The 14,827-nt window shown below is 49.3% G+C and overlaps 1 long non-coding RNA gene across 1 annotated transcript; it reads left to right on the top strand.

Annotated features, from left to right (window-relative positions):
* Positions 1 to 9,009: 9,009 nt before the first annotated feature.
* LOC144732357 (uncharacterized) lies at positions 9,010 to 14,590 on the top strand. The gene is made up of 3 exons (XR_013588180.1): positions 9,010 to 9,826; positions 11,053 to 11,087; positions 12,865 to 14,590. It is a non-coding gene; the product is annotated as an uncharacterized LOC144732357 (long non-coding RNA).
* The last annotated feature ends 237 nt before the right edge of the window (positions 14,591 to 14,827 follow it).

The raw sequence follows: 14,827 nt of genomic DNA, 5'->3' as shown, positions 1-14,827 counted from the left end.
CAGTCGTGAATCGATGTGATGACGCCACCTTCGTATTTGCGAATCGGGCATTGAGTTCCACGGTTCGGTTCTGGGTGGTGACCACAATCACATACTGCCGGCGAGTTTTTAATGTTCCATTTGTGCATCCAGTAGAGTGTCGTGCATTTTGCAGTGAACGCGGTTTAATGAGTTAATGAGGGGTTGTGGCGCAGAAGCTTCATGGAAGATCGTCACCAGTGCTGGGTCTGACGATGAGCCACCAGTCGGCCAATGGCTCAACAGAGAGAGTCGGGGAGGGTTTGAAAATTCCACCAAAGGCGACTGAGCCTCCAAGAGGCAAATGGCATCCACAGGCAGGAGTTTTAGCCGGACCGCGAGGTCACCATCTCATGGCTAGCCAGGGTATGGCAGTATAGCGAGTGGATTGATTTACATCTGTACGGGGATTTAGTGTTTGTTACCGTCGTCGCACATGCGGGGTTTTTTTGTCGGAGGTACATCAGTTTCCTCCCTCATGCATAAAGATTCAGTATTTATGGAGTTGGCCTAATATCCCAATATAGTGCTACAGAGCTTGGGCAATTGTTGGCGCCAGCTGTGGGTGCCACGGTGGCGAGATGTTAACTACCTCGACAGGTATACATGGGGTCGTGGGTTCAATCCCGACCCTTGACGCCTGTATATTTGGAGTTTGCATGTATCTCTCCCCGTGGTGGCATGGCTTTTTCTGTTAGTCTTCCGGCTTTTCCATCCACATGTAGAAACATGCGTTTTGAGTATTTGGCTGCTATAAATTTCCAGATGGTAAGCTACTTCGTTGAGCTGTCATTTGCGGCGAGGTCGCTTCTGAAGAGCTATATAGCTCAGTGGACCTTGCCTGGTATAAAACGCGTTCCGTCGGAGTGGGCAGGTAGGAACTTGGTTGGACAGCACATTTGTGCGATCCGTGTCACGCGGCGCAAGCTGTGTGGGGCGGTGCGTCACGTGGTGCTGAGCCCGCCCGAAGCGCTCTATGAAATACAAATCGAGGGCGTGGCTATGCACGACAGACAGACAAATAATCCCTGGTGGGCAGTGTGGAACTGTTGTTCCTCCCTGAAAAAAAATAGTTTAGTTCGGTTTTAATGGCTGCCTTCTCGCCTCCCTGCGATATCCCGTGTCTCTGAATAATTATTTCTCTCTGAGAGCGAACAACTGTGGCCGCTGCAAATATTCGTTTGTATTTATTTGTTTAAGTTTATTGCCCAGGGATATTGTAGCATTATAACAAAAAGAAAATTACAGCTGCATGGAGGTGCATGTGAATTCAAATGGACCTAGTGAAGGTGTAAAACACCAAGATTTGGTCCTTTGGAATGTTCTTCATGTCTTTTGTATCACAGCTCACTGACATCCAATAATTCGTTGATATTGGCCAGGCCCCAAGTAATCAGTATAATGCAGAGCAGTCTACTAGTTATGGATCTCTTGTACATCTTTTCAATGTACAGGAGGATATCACTGTCATGGCTGTAGTGATGCAATAAAAATGTCAAGGTTCATATGGTAATTACTCTTGGTAGCAGCACTTTGGAAGACTCGGCTCGCAATCAGAAGGGCGTGAGTTTACATTCCAGACGGTGGTCGACTCGATACTTCATCCTCGTCGGGTTAATGAGACAATGACATATGCTGTCCACTCTATTCTACTCTTGTGCATGATATGTTCAGGAGATAAATGTCAATTTCTGGGTCTGCTGTTGGCCACGAGAGGGCTTTAGGAGAGAGAGAGTTCGTATCATTTTGCTGTTCCTCCTCCATTGGGAAGCGCTGGCTGATGCCCAGATTGTCCTTCCAACCGACCTTCAATGTTCTCCTGAACAAATCTTCGTAATGACTATGCCAGTCCACCCTCTTGTGATGCGCTCTGCATTTTCCAACCTTCCTGCTATCAGACCTCCCGACAATTCCTGCTTTTGTGCTGCCGATTTCGGTACAAATCAAGTCCCGCTACTTGCACACAGATGCCAGTTCCCAAACTTGTCTGGGCAAAATCAGGACAGGTACAATACCCTTATGTACAATAGTGACCAAGATTTTACCATGTTAACCGTATTGTTGATAAATAAATACTGTATCATAAACCAGTTGCACAATTATTTAACAATGGAACAAAAACTCAAAAGTGCCCAAAGAAGCATGGAGACATGCGTGCTTGGTATTGCATTGACAGACAGAACGCGGAATACATGTGTAATAAACGACTGGACCACGATGTCTGTCCCAGTGTCCTTTATTATTCGGTTCGTGCTGTACACCCACACGGCTGTCTTTACTCTGTAGCTTCTCCACGGTGCTGACTCCAATGTCGGCCCGATCCACAACAGCAGCTCTGCTGCTGTTTCTCTCACACAGCCCCCCTTGGCTGTACTCGCTGCTGCTCTTCTCCCTCCGCAGCTCTGACAGCTTCTTGCTCTCTCTCTCCGCAGCTCCTCCTCGCAGTCACACTGCTGCCTCTAACAAGCAGCCCTCTCTCCCTCTCTCTCCGCAGCTCCTCCTGGCAGCCACACCGCTGCCTCTAACACGCAGCCCTCCCGGCTGTCTCCTCTGCAGCTGCACACCACTCCGCAGCTTCCTCTTATCTTCGGGGTTGGCTCCCGATGGCCGTCGGCGCCCCCCCTCTCCACACTCGCCCGCGTGGCCTCACTCTATTCCGCTCACACCCCGACTGCCTTCCCCTTCCGGTTTACCCGCTTAAAGCCCCGAACCTTCCCCCCACGTCACATGACTCCACCCCCCGTGACGTCACATCCGGAAGGTCGCTTACGCCCGCATTACACCACCCTCCCCCGTAGAAAAATCCCAGCCGACCTCGGCTGACCAATAGCAAATCGTAATGCGGCAAACCGAGCTTCCCCCCCTAAAGGACACTAAGCATACAATGTAACAGCAAGAACAACAACAACAACGCAATTAACATCAACGAGCGTACAAAAAGCATGCAATAAATACAACTGTAAGAAGAAAATAACAAGACAACAACACTCAACGAAACGTAAGCGATTTGGAACGTGTGCGGGTCGCCGGCCCGTCCCGGACGGTCGGCGGCCCACTCGCAGAACGGGAACGCGATGAAAGTCGAGGAACGACAGGGGGTAATCCCCCTGTCGCAGGTGGAAGTCCACCGCCGTCCCGTGTCTCTAAAGAGTTAGTCTTGGGCTTGTCCTGTGACCGTGCCCGCAGCTGGGTCGGAAGCGCTGCAGGGCTCGAAGGTCCCGCAGACCTGGCAGGCGTCCTCCGAGCAGGGCCCCTCGTCCCCCGCAATGTCACGGCCGGCCTGTCTGGAACAGGTACGACAGGCGCTCTAGCAAAATCAATGGACGCAGGCAGGGGAGAGTCAGCAGCAACAGACCCCGGCAAGGCAACATTGGGGGATGACGCATCATGTAAGGGAGCAACATATGGTTTCAAGCGCGACGTATGCACAACCCAGCGACGAGACCCAATCTGGACGCGTGCTGTCTGTGGGTTGGGAACCGCAATGAGGCGTACGGGACCATGCCAGGGTTTGTGCAATTTCGGCGAGGTCCCCGGACGTACCTGTGGACAATGAAGCCAGGCTAGGTCCCCAACCTTCCAAGGGCACTCCCCCTCAGACCGTCGCGCATATCGCTCGTTCCGGGCCTGGGCTTTGGCCGTAGCCACGCGGGCATTCTCCCGCGCCTCCGTGACTCGGCGAACCGTGTCCTGAATGTATTCAGGAAGTGGTTTCCGAGGTCCCTTCACCCCAGTTCCCAATTGCACATCCACCGGCGGCACGTTTTCCCGACCATACATAAGGTAAAACGGCGAATATCCTGTAGCCGCATGAGGCGTCATCCTGTACGCCGAAAGCACCCCGGGGATGTGCAGATCCCAATCTGATTGTTGTTCACTCACGGTATGGCAAAGCATGGCAGACAATGTCCTGTTCAGCCGTTCAACCATACCATCCGTCTGCGGATGGTATGGGGATGTCCGTACTTTCTTAGTCCCAAGGCCCGCGCACACTTCCGCCAATAATTTAGAAGAGAAATTCCTGCCCTGGTCCGTGAGGAGTCTCTCAGGCGCCCCCTTATCCATAATATACCCAAACAAAAAGGCGTCGGTAATGGCCGCGGCCGACTGATCGGGCAACGGCCAGGCCATCGGCCAACGGGAGAGGTACTCAACCCCTACCAGCAAATATTTATTACCCCTCGCCGATGGTGGAAAAGGTCCCAATATGTCCAGTGCCACCAATTCATTGACTCGAGACACCTGAATCGACTGGAGAGGCGGCACGTAAGGATGTTTCGGCAGCTTACGTTGTGCACACGCAGGGCACGCGCGCACGTGCCCTACGACATCTGTCGCCATGCCGTGCCAAAAATAATGACGTTGCAACGTCAACAAGGTCTTCTGCACCCCTAAATGTAAGAGAGTGTCACAATGGAGGGTTCTAATCAACTCGAACCGCAAGGACGTTGGTACCACCAGGCGCCAACGTTCCTGGAACCCCTCCCGCCACATAAGCAGACCATCTCGGAGAGCGGTTTGCGGCCCCACAACCGTACTCGGACTCCCATTGTCCTTAGCAGACCGCTTCCGCAAGGACACCAATGACTCATCCATCATCTGTTCCCGGATCCAGACAGACCGCGGCAGATTCAAAACCCCGTCAGCCGGTCCCGGTTCCATCGGAGTGTCCGACTTCTCGACGGCCAACGTGAGCGGCTGAGGGGGGTTTGGAATCGGCGAACACCTATGCGTCCCCGACTCACATTTACAAGGGCCGCGCCGCGGTAATCTGGAAAGTGCGTCAGCGTTCGCATGGCGCACACCCTTCCGATGTTGAATTTGGAAGGAAAATTCCTGTAGCGTGTCCAACCAACGTGCCAACTGTCCGGATGGCTGGTCAATTTTAAGGGCATATTGCAAGGCCGCATGATCCGTACGCACAATAAAAGAACGACCGTAGAGGTATGGTCGAAATTGCCGTAGGAAAAAAACAACCGCCAATAGTTCTCTGCGAGTGACACAGTAGCGGGTTTCCGCAGGAGACAAGACTCGGCTACCATACGCCACGACACGCTCTACACCCCCTTTAGACTGTGATAACACCGCCCCAATACCTGTGTCACTCGCGTCCGTATCAAGAATGAATGGGTGATCGAAATCGGGATAATCCAATGTTGGGGCCGTGGCCAATAGATCACGCAGACTCCGAAAGGCCGCCTCCTCCGGCTGTCCCCAAACAAACTTCCGTCCTTTACCCGTAAGGAGATGCAAAGGCCTCGCAATCGTCGCAAAACCCGGCACGAATCTTCGTTAATACGAGGCAAATCCCAAAAACCGCCGAACATCCCCCACGGTGGCCGGAGTCGGCCAATCCCGGACGCACGCCGTCTTTTCCGGATCCGTGGACACTCCCTCAGCGCTCACAATGTGCCCCAAATAGCGGACGGACCGTTGCAGTAGGTGACATTTCTTTGGTTTGAATTTCAATTTGGCAGAACGCATCCTCGTGAACACTGTCTCCAGCCGCGTCAAATGTTCATCGAATGTGCGGCTGAAGACAATGATATCGTCCAAATATATAAGACATGTCTCCCACTGCAACCCCGTCAAAACGAGCTCCATCAATCTTTGAAATGTAGCAGGGGCCGCATTCAATCCCATCGGGAGACAGTTGAATTGAAATAACCCCTGAGGCGTACGGAATGCGGTTTTCTCCCGTGAGGACTCGTCAAGGGGAAGCTGCCAAAATCCCGAAGAGAGGTCCAGTGTGGAAAAGAACTTAGCCCCCGACAATGCGTCGAGGGAGTCATCCATACGCGGCAGAGGGTACGCATCTGCCACCGATATCTTATTCAATTTGCGGAAATCAACACAAAATCGCAATTTGCCATCCTTCTTCTTAACCAAGACGACTGGAGCGCCCCATGGGCTGTTAGATGGCGATATAATGTCCGCAGCCAACATGTCTTCCACTGCCCCCCGTACGTGTTCTCGCTCCGCAGGACTCATCCGATGCGAATTTAATCGAATAGGGGCAGCATCGCCCGTCTCAATGTGATGGTAAAGCAAGGAAGTGCGGCCCAAATCCAAATCATCGGAGCTGAACACATCGGAATATGTCAACAACAATTTACGCAGCGCACCACGTTGCTCCATGGACAGGGAAGAATTTTCGTCACATAATTGAGCAACCCAACGATCATCCGAACTCCTTGGCTCGGAAACCCCAGCAACAACTCCCCGGCTATGTGGACAATCATGGGTCGCAAACGCCGTAGTGGCATGTGCCACAACCGTACCGGCCGGGACACGGACGTTTTCTCCCCCCGCATTAAGCACCTGTAAAAACGGTAATTGATCCGGCCGGACGATGGTCTGTGCCCCCACTAACGCCAACCCGGTTGTTATCGTGGCGGACGGTGACAACAAGACCCCTACTGCTCCTAGCCGATCAGGCAGGGGCTTCCGATACCGCAAGGGTATAAGCATCTGTGTACCAGGTGGGATGTCCACAGATGCGACGGACAGCGCCTGCACTTGTACGGCCGAAGCAGGTCGCCCCCAGGGCGACGGCAGAAACGAGATTTGACGGCCCCCCGGCAGTTCAATACAATTCTCATTGATTTTGATCAAAATGGGCATCTTAGCCAAAAAATCGGTGCCTAACAAACAAGGAACCGCCAAAGATCTCGATATCAACACAACACCCGAGGCCGACACATCCCCAATAGATATCTTAGCATCCACCTGACCCACGATGCCCATGCTACCCCCGTTCGCAGCGACGCACGACCCATAAACCGGACGCACAGCCCCCGACGGAATGCCCAACAGATGGAAAATGACATCCGATATAATAGTCGCAGACGCCCCCGAGTCGACCAAAATGCGCACGTCCACACCTTGTATGGACCCCGGTACAGTGGACGAACCCGTAGCGGCCGCGACAACTCTCCGTGCCAATTTGCGCCACTGCGTAACTGAATGACAAGGCCCCGTCGATGGCCTTTCTTTAACAACAACAATAGGATCGCGCAACACAGGTGGTGGGTGAGGTGGAAAGCCTTGCCGAGTGTCTGGTGCGTGCCGACATGCCTGTTTCGGAGGATCTTTAGCCGACTTGACCGGTGCCGAGGCCTCCTGCTGCGGCGGAGCCGGGAAGCGGGCCCAGCAGTCTCTGGCGTAGTGGCCCCTACGCCCGCAGCGGAAACATTCGGCCTCGTTGCGCCGAAGCGCAGGCCTCGCCTCCTGACGGCCCCGTTCTGGTAGCACCGCGCGCGGTCTCGGCCCGCCGCGTCCCGTCCATGGAGCGGAGGCGGCCGTCAGTTGTTGAGGGCCCCGGTCATCCGGAACATAGACGGCCTGCGCAGGGTTCCACCCCAGCGCATCCCCATCTTTGACGGGCCCCCCCGTTCACGCCGTCACTTGTTTCCAGCGACGGAGGTTGAATTGCGCATCGAGACACTTAGCAGCCGTCCGGGAAGTTAGCTTCTCATGCCCACACACAGGCATGGGGATCCCTAGATCCCGAGACAGCTCCAACATTTTCCCTAATATGAGAGGCTCGAGCAGGTCCTGTGGCGTCTCAGGATAAGCTGCCATGGCGAGCTCCAGCACCGCACCCCTGAACGCCACGGGCGACTCCTCTGGTGCTCGTTGTCGTTGAGCGAATCGCCGATGCGCATCATCTGGTGGCTCATAAGCATCGGCCATTTCTTGAAAAACACCACATAAAGTTGCCTTCTTATCGGTCGTTATGGAACGGAAGAATCGGACAGATTCGTCGTCCAGGAGAGTCGGTAACACCTCCAAAGCCTCCGCATCGGTCCATCTTGCTGTGCGTACCGCCGCCAAGAAGCGGCAGGCGAACGCGCTCCAGTCCCCACCGACGGAAAATTCTTTAACCGTTGTAAGGTGGCGACTCCGACTCCTCTTCCCGCCGTCTTCCAATGGTGGTGGTTGTGGTGGCAAATTCAAAATGGCGTCGGCCCGCGGCGTGGCCAAGATGGCGGTTTGGCGCCACGGAGCGCGCAAAATGGCGGCCTCTTGCCGCGTGGGCAATGGCGGCGGCAGGACAGGCAACGTGGCGGCCCGCGGAGCACCACTTGCATCATCCATCGTCCCTGGCGCGACGAGATGGCATAGATGCGCCAGGACGTCCTTAAGTGCCTCCAGTTGTACCGCCATCGCTTGCCATCGTTGATCCGCGTCTGATGATGTCGACGGACCCGCCACCGCGCCAACATCCTCCACTCCCGTTCCCGTGGTCGCCTCAGCCGGGCTCTCCTCCACCACCCCAACAGGATCCGTGGTTGGAGGGAGTTCGTCGTCGTCGGACGAAGAAGCCGATGCAGGCGCCGGATTAACTTTCTTCCTCACTTGTTTCGACATGCCGTTGCACTTCCGACACCAGTGTAATAAACGACTGGACCACGATGTCTGTCCCAGTGTCCTTTATTATTCGGTTCGTGCTGTACACCCACACGGCTGTCTTTACTCTGTAGCTTCTCCACGGTGCTGACTCCAATGTCGGCCCGATCCACAACAGCAGCTCTGCTGCTGTTTCTCTCACACAGCCCCCCTTGGCTGTACTCGCTGCTGCTCTTCTCCCTCCGCAGCTCTGACAGCTTCTTGCTCTCTCTCTCTCTCCGCAGCTCCTCCTCGCAGTCACACTGCTGCCTCTAACAAGCAGCCCTCTCTCCCTCTCTCTCCGCAGCTCCTCCTGGCAGCCACACCGCTGCCTCTAACACGCAGCCCTCCCGGCTGTCTCCTCTGCAGCTGCACACCACTCCGCAGCTTCCTCTTATCTTCGGGGTTGGCTCCCGATGGCCGTCGGCGCCCCCCCTCTCCACACTCGCCCGCGTGGCCTCACTCTATTCCGCTCACACCCCGACTGCCTTCCCCTTCCGGTTTACCCGCTTAAAGCCCCGAACCTTCCCCCCACGTCACATGACTCCACCCCCCGTGACGTCACATCCGGAAGGTCGCTTACGCCCGCATTACACATGTGTAAAGGAGAGCCGACACAAGGTTGCAGGGGGTTCGTCTTTTATTTCTTTTCTCCCATCCACACCTGTCCCCAGCCGTCCCAATCTCGTTCCCGCCAACCCCCCCTCTTCCTGCCCGTTCATTCCCTTATATATCCTCACTTGCTCCTCCCCCTTCTCCTGTCACCGTCCCACTCCCCCTCCTATTGGTGGGAATCCTTTCCCTGACACCCCTACACATGGATTAGCGAACATATGCAGATTATTGACCGAATTCAAAATGTTAAGAAAACGAAGTGGGCTTGCATAGCGCAACATTTGCGAGAAGGAATGAGATCTGATGGTCAGGAATAATGATGATAGACTAGCAGCCAATGAATGGAATGGCGTCAACCGAGGAGCTGTAGCGATGAAAGCCGTCGGTGTGCAGGCACTGGAAGGATTACTGCTTCATAGCTTGGGTGAGACCTTCATCCAGCAGTGGACTGACCAAGCCTGATGATGATATAAATGATCTAATAATTACGTCGGGTAAACACCGGATGTTATTACTATTCATTACAACCCCATGTTTGAACCGGATTTCTATGTAACACATGGATGGTCATCTCTGTATGTCCCAGCAGAGGCAGGTGAAGCGGGCACGGCTCAGACATCCAGCCGTGCCGCGGGGTGCCCCCTGGCACCGGCGCAGGCGTGCCCGCCACCACCACCACGCACGCCGCCCAAAACTGGCAAATGCATCTATTTCATCCCCTTTGTTTGCACCGCAGCGTTGGCTGTGGCTGGCCTCTTCTTGTCGGCTCTTCTCGCCTACAAATATTTTCATGCGCAGAAAAGTGAGTTGAACGTCACTCACGAAGCATCTGCAACGGATTATAAAAACAAAAATGTTAAGTTTTTTTTACACATCCCATCAGCCACATGGCCTTCTGGAAATGATTAATTGCAAGCGGTATTGGTTCAATATAAGGCCACTCAGGACCAGTTTGACATTCAGTGTCTCGTCAGCAGAGTCAAGCTTGGCTTGAGCCAGTACTGGTGAACTGCCAGATGTTTATATACAAGGGCCCTAAATTTCGATTTAAAGCTTTCGTGACTGCAGGGATTTATCTTCTTGGTTCTTTCGGTATTATGTTTTATTTTTATTATTTTATTATTTCCATTCTACGTTACTTTACAGAAAGAACCAAGAAGATACAAGGGCCCTCTCTGTGAGATATGCCCACCGTGATAATCAGAGGTGCGGGGGAAGGACAACAAACTAAACAACAAAGCAGTTCTGATATGGGTCTTAGTTTGACACGAAACTCTATAATAAAACAAAATAATAATTGTCGTAATTGTGGAGAATATAAAGCCTTCTTTACATATCTGTTCCACAACATTAAACATTAAGTTGTTTTTTTACAGTAGGCCAAACAGCTGATGGGATGTGGAGAAAATGTTTTTTTCTACGTGAATGCAGATATGGGAAGCAGGCATCTCGTCTGTTTATTTCGCTACTTATGTACGCCACTTTGACGCTCAAGATTATTTTGTGTCGCAGCAAATTAGATCCATATAATCCGGTGGTTCTCAGAGTTGTGGTCAGTGACGCTCCTCCAGGTGGTCTGCAGGGTTGTGACGCAAACGCAGGTTGACCGGAAAACAATGACGTTTATTATACCTTTTGTTTCGTACACTGATTGATATTTTACTCATGATATTTAATACAAAAAATGAAGTTAGGTAAATTACGTTGGATTAAACTACCCTAACCCTGATATCTAAATGCCACCCCTATAAAACTTATATTCGTGTTCCGGTAATATGAATCATTTTGTACGACTGGTATTTAGAGAGAGAAGTGAATGCGTTTTGTCACCAGAGGTGAGGGGGCTGAGTGCTCCGCAGAAATGTTTGCATCAGCTGAGTGGTCCATAGGCCAAACAAGTTTGAGAAACACTGACTTAATCGGTTATATCCATTGCATCTAAATGTTTAATCGGTGCACATTTCCTGATGTACGTACTACCGATACATTTCACAGACTATCCAACTCTTTTTATTTTTCTCGTTTCAGGCTTAAGGGCGCAAGTCAAAGAATCTGCCAGACAAGTACCGTGACGATTACATCACATATTTAATATATCGTAGCCAGTTCATTGTTCTAAAGTCCTATATTCTCCTGACACAAATGTAACACTACACACACACACACACAAAACTACACCTAAATTTTAAATTGCGTTATATTTGAGCTCTAATCCTGGGACCTTTTTGCCATAATCAAAGTATGAAAAATACGAGTAGGTTTTACCATTTTTGGCAATAAAACAGCTGTTAAGATGTCCAAACGTCAAATAGGTTCATTTTGCAAGGTATCAAATCTGCATTAAGCTGTTTGTCTTTTGGCGTTCTCTGGTCTGACACTGGTGAGACTCGGCCATAAGGCTGTCTATGATGTAGGCCAATCATTAAATTAAATACTAGTATTTAAATTAAATACTAGTTTTAATTTAATTTACTAGTATTTAATTTACTAGTATTTAAAAGCATTTAAATTAAATACTAGTATTTAATTTAATTAACTAGTATTTAATTTAATGTATTATTTTATCTTTATACGTGACTTTACCGAAAGAACCAAAGAATTATCAGAGCATGTTTGTTTGCATGTTCACCACAAGTACGTGTGGTTAATGCAGACTTGATTCTTGGCAAAAAGGTGTCTATTTGATCCTTATGGCGGTACCCCGGGATATCAAATAATAAAAAATGGCCGAGGCAATAAGATATTCTATTTCTGGGAAACAATTTTTTCCAGTGGTGTACTTAACTCCGCGACTGGGGTATCAATCAATCCGAAATCAGTGCTACTTTGAATAGCGCATCGTGTACAGCTCGTCGAGATGAGTCGATTGCCGCATCGCCGACCATCAACAGACTATAAATGACTACACCACGGACATTATGGGAGAACCGGGGTACTATGGTACCCCGGGGTAAATACCTGTTCTTATTTTTCATAGCATTAATCCAATTGTAATTTTAAAAAGCGTCAATTGGCTAATATTGTTAATTGAATTCGCATTATGAAGATTAGCACTGTGAGGAATTATTGATACGGTTAATTGACGAGATTGTGTTACATTGTTATAATAAATGATGAATTAATGTATTCTAAATGGTTAGAGTTGTATAACTGTCATTTTATTAATTTAGCTATATACTTTAACTTACAAATGATAAATAATACCTACGTTAATTGGGTGCATAATAACCGGTGTAGACTAGGTGAGTAATCTGGGGATAACCTTATTTACAAGGGGGAAAAATAGAATAATCAGCAATGACATACATGGATTGAATGTGCAAAACTCGCCTAGTTGGTGTTTTTAACCCTTATGTTGCTAAGAAAGTACTCAAGAGACCAGGATAGAGTCTCATTTTTAAGAGTGTCTGGCCTGGGTGAATACAATTACAATAACAAAATAGCATGAAACAATGGAAACAATTAATCAAATAGAATTCAGGGCAAAAACAACTGGTGTGCTGTACTAGTGACGAATTGGCATGTTCTGTTTACGTGGCGACCCTTACTAGTTGACTGTGTCGGGTGGTGGCGGGTTTCACGACACATTCATATATTTACGTGATCTAACCCAAAAAAAAAACTATTATGGAAAAACAACTGCATGTGTTACGCAAGAAATCGAAAACAGTGCACATACAATGACCATTATTAAGTTGAATTATTTCCAGTAACAAACGTTTGCACGGAACTATACATTTTAAAATTCATTCTTTGTTATTGTCACGTGGACTTTACTGGTTTTGAATGCTGCAATATCCTTTGTTGTAATAATGTGCAACACTTGTGTTTGTCTTTTAGGTTTCTGAAACCAAATCTAAACATCTTTATACCCACCTTGAAAAACAACAGCAAGATTGTTCAGCCTATGCGTCAATTAGAGGCCAGCATTTGTAATAATCGCTGATTGTTTGAACTGTTCAATATACAGAACCATATGTTTACGATACTAGTTCGCCAATATGAACACATTATGCTTCTCACGTTGCAAAGTATTTCCATTATAAATGTTAAAACAAGTCATGAATCACATTTTATAATGCCCAGTTATGAGGGTTGCCACCTTTAACACAGACTAAACCCACACACATTTCCAAAACAGCCTACCTAGGTCTATTGTCATAACTTAGCAGTATCCTGTAATAAAATTAATCACAATAATACGACCAGATCTCTGTAGAATTAAATTCCTGCCACCGGCACAGAGATGCCAATTCCTGGACCATCCAGGTCACACCCAAACGAAGCAACCCGAGTGGGTGGGTGAGTGACAGGATAGCTACCCTCTTCCACAGACAAAACGTAGGTTTTACCCTTTCTGGCAATAAAACAGGTGTTAAGATGTTAAAACACCAAACTGAAACCTTTTGCAAGGAATCATGCCTGCATTAACCACAGCACACGGCAGATGCCTGTGCAGCGCGACTCACGACCTCCTCTTGATACCAAGATCCAGGATGGTCATGTCTATGCGCCGCTTCTCGGTGGCAGCCCCGACAGTCTGGAGCGCTATCCCTCTGTACATTCGCAGCATCACCTCAATCGTCTCCTTCAAGAGAGACTTTAAAACTCACCTCTAAAACCATGCTTTCGAGCGACTCTGAGCTTGGCTCCGCGCCTCTGACTTGCGGCCGTTACGTCCGCAAATTTGTGCGCGTTATAAATTGCATTATTATTATATACTTGTGGTGAACATGCAAACAAAAAACATGCTCTTGTAATATATGCATTGTTTTTGAAACTGATTCATCCACACCACAGACAGCTTTCTTTAGAGCCTCGTCTCAAACAGTGTTAGACCAGAGGACGTCAAAAGGCAAACAGCACAAAGGACATTGAGAGATCGGGGTGACCAGCTACAACATTGGGACCTCTCTTGCCAGTATCAAAATATAAACGTAGGTTTTACCCTTTCTGGCCATAAAACAGAATATGTTAAGATGTTAAAACACCAAACTGAAACCTTTTGATTCCCGCCATGTTGACACAGATGCCAATTCCTGGACCGTTCCAGGTTAAACCTGGACAGGTGGCAACCAGTCATTCACACTGCCAAGCCCTTGAGTAACTCGTGCTGAGATAAAACAGACCCTCCTCCTGTTTTGCATAATCTACGTTAAATTAGGAATAATTGTACCACTGTGATAATCTGGTGACTTAGCAACGTCATATGACTGTGCTCAGCTTCTGCACAAGATGTAATCAGCAAGGTTATTATCAGACGGTATTGCTAAATAAAAAGTGCAGCCTACGCAGTCTGTTAGCAGGGCATTCAGTGGGAGCTCTAGGCCCAGTTGGTGGGAGCTCTAGATTCATATGGCAGGTGCAAGTCTATTCACAGAATGACTATGGATGACGCCTACAGACAAACTCGTCGCTCCCACCATTTGCGCGTCGAATCCTCGGCTTATGACGCGATTGCTAAAAAGTGGTCTGTGTTGATGGAAACAGTATATACGTTTTACAAGATCTACGTATATCAATCAAAGAAAGAGCTTAAGTGTTTGTTGCATGAGAAAGAAAAATAAATAACATTTCATCATTTGAACCCTGATCTTCCGGACTGTTTCATATACGTTCAATGCACACGTGTGTTTACGCAAAGCGAACTAAGGACTGTTTCATCAGCCCGGTGGAGGTCTTTGTGGTACCTACTTGCACTGACCAGCGTGGTGAAGTAAACCCGACACTGTGTTGGTAAGTCTTCATCCAGCAGTGGGATGAAAAGAGCTGTTAAAATATAGAAAGGTGGAATAGTTTCCTT

The sequence above is a fragment of the Lampetra planeri genome, chromosome 42 (assembly GCF_965212315.1).
Source record: "Lampetra planeri chromosome 42, kcLamPlan1.2.h2, whole genome shotgun sequence".
Taxonomy (NCBI): Eukaryota; Metazoa; Chordata; class Hyperoartia; order Petromyzontiformes; family Petromyzontidae; genus Lampetra; species Lampetra planeri.
This window is presented reverse-complemented; position numbering and strand designations above follow the sequence as displayed.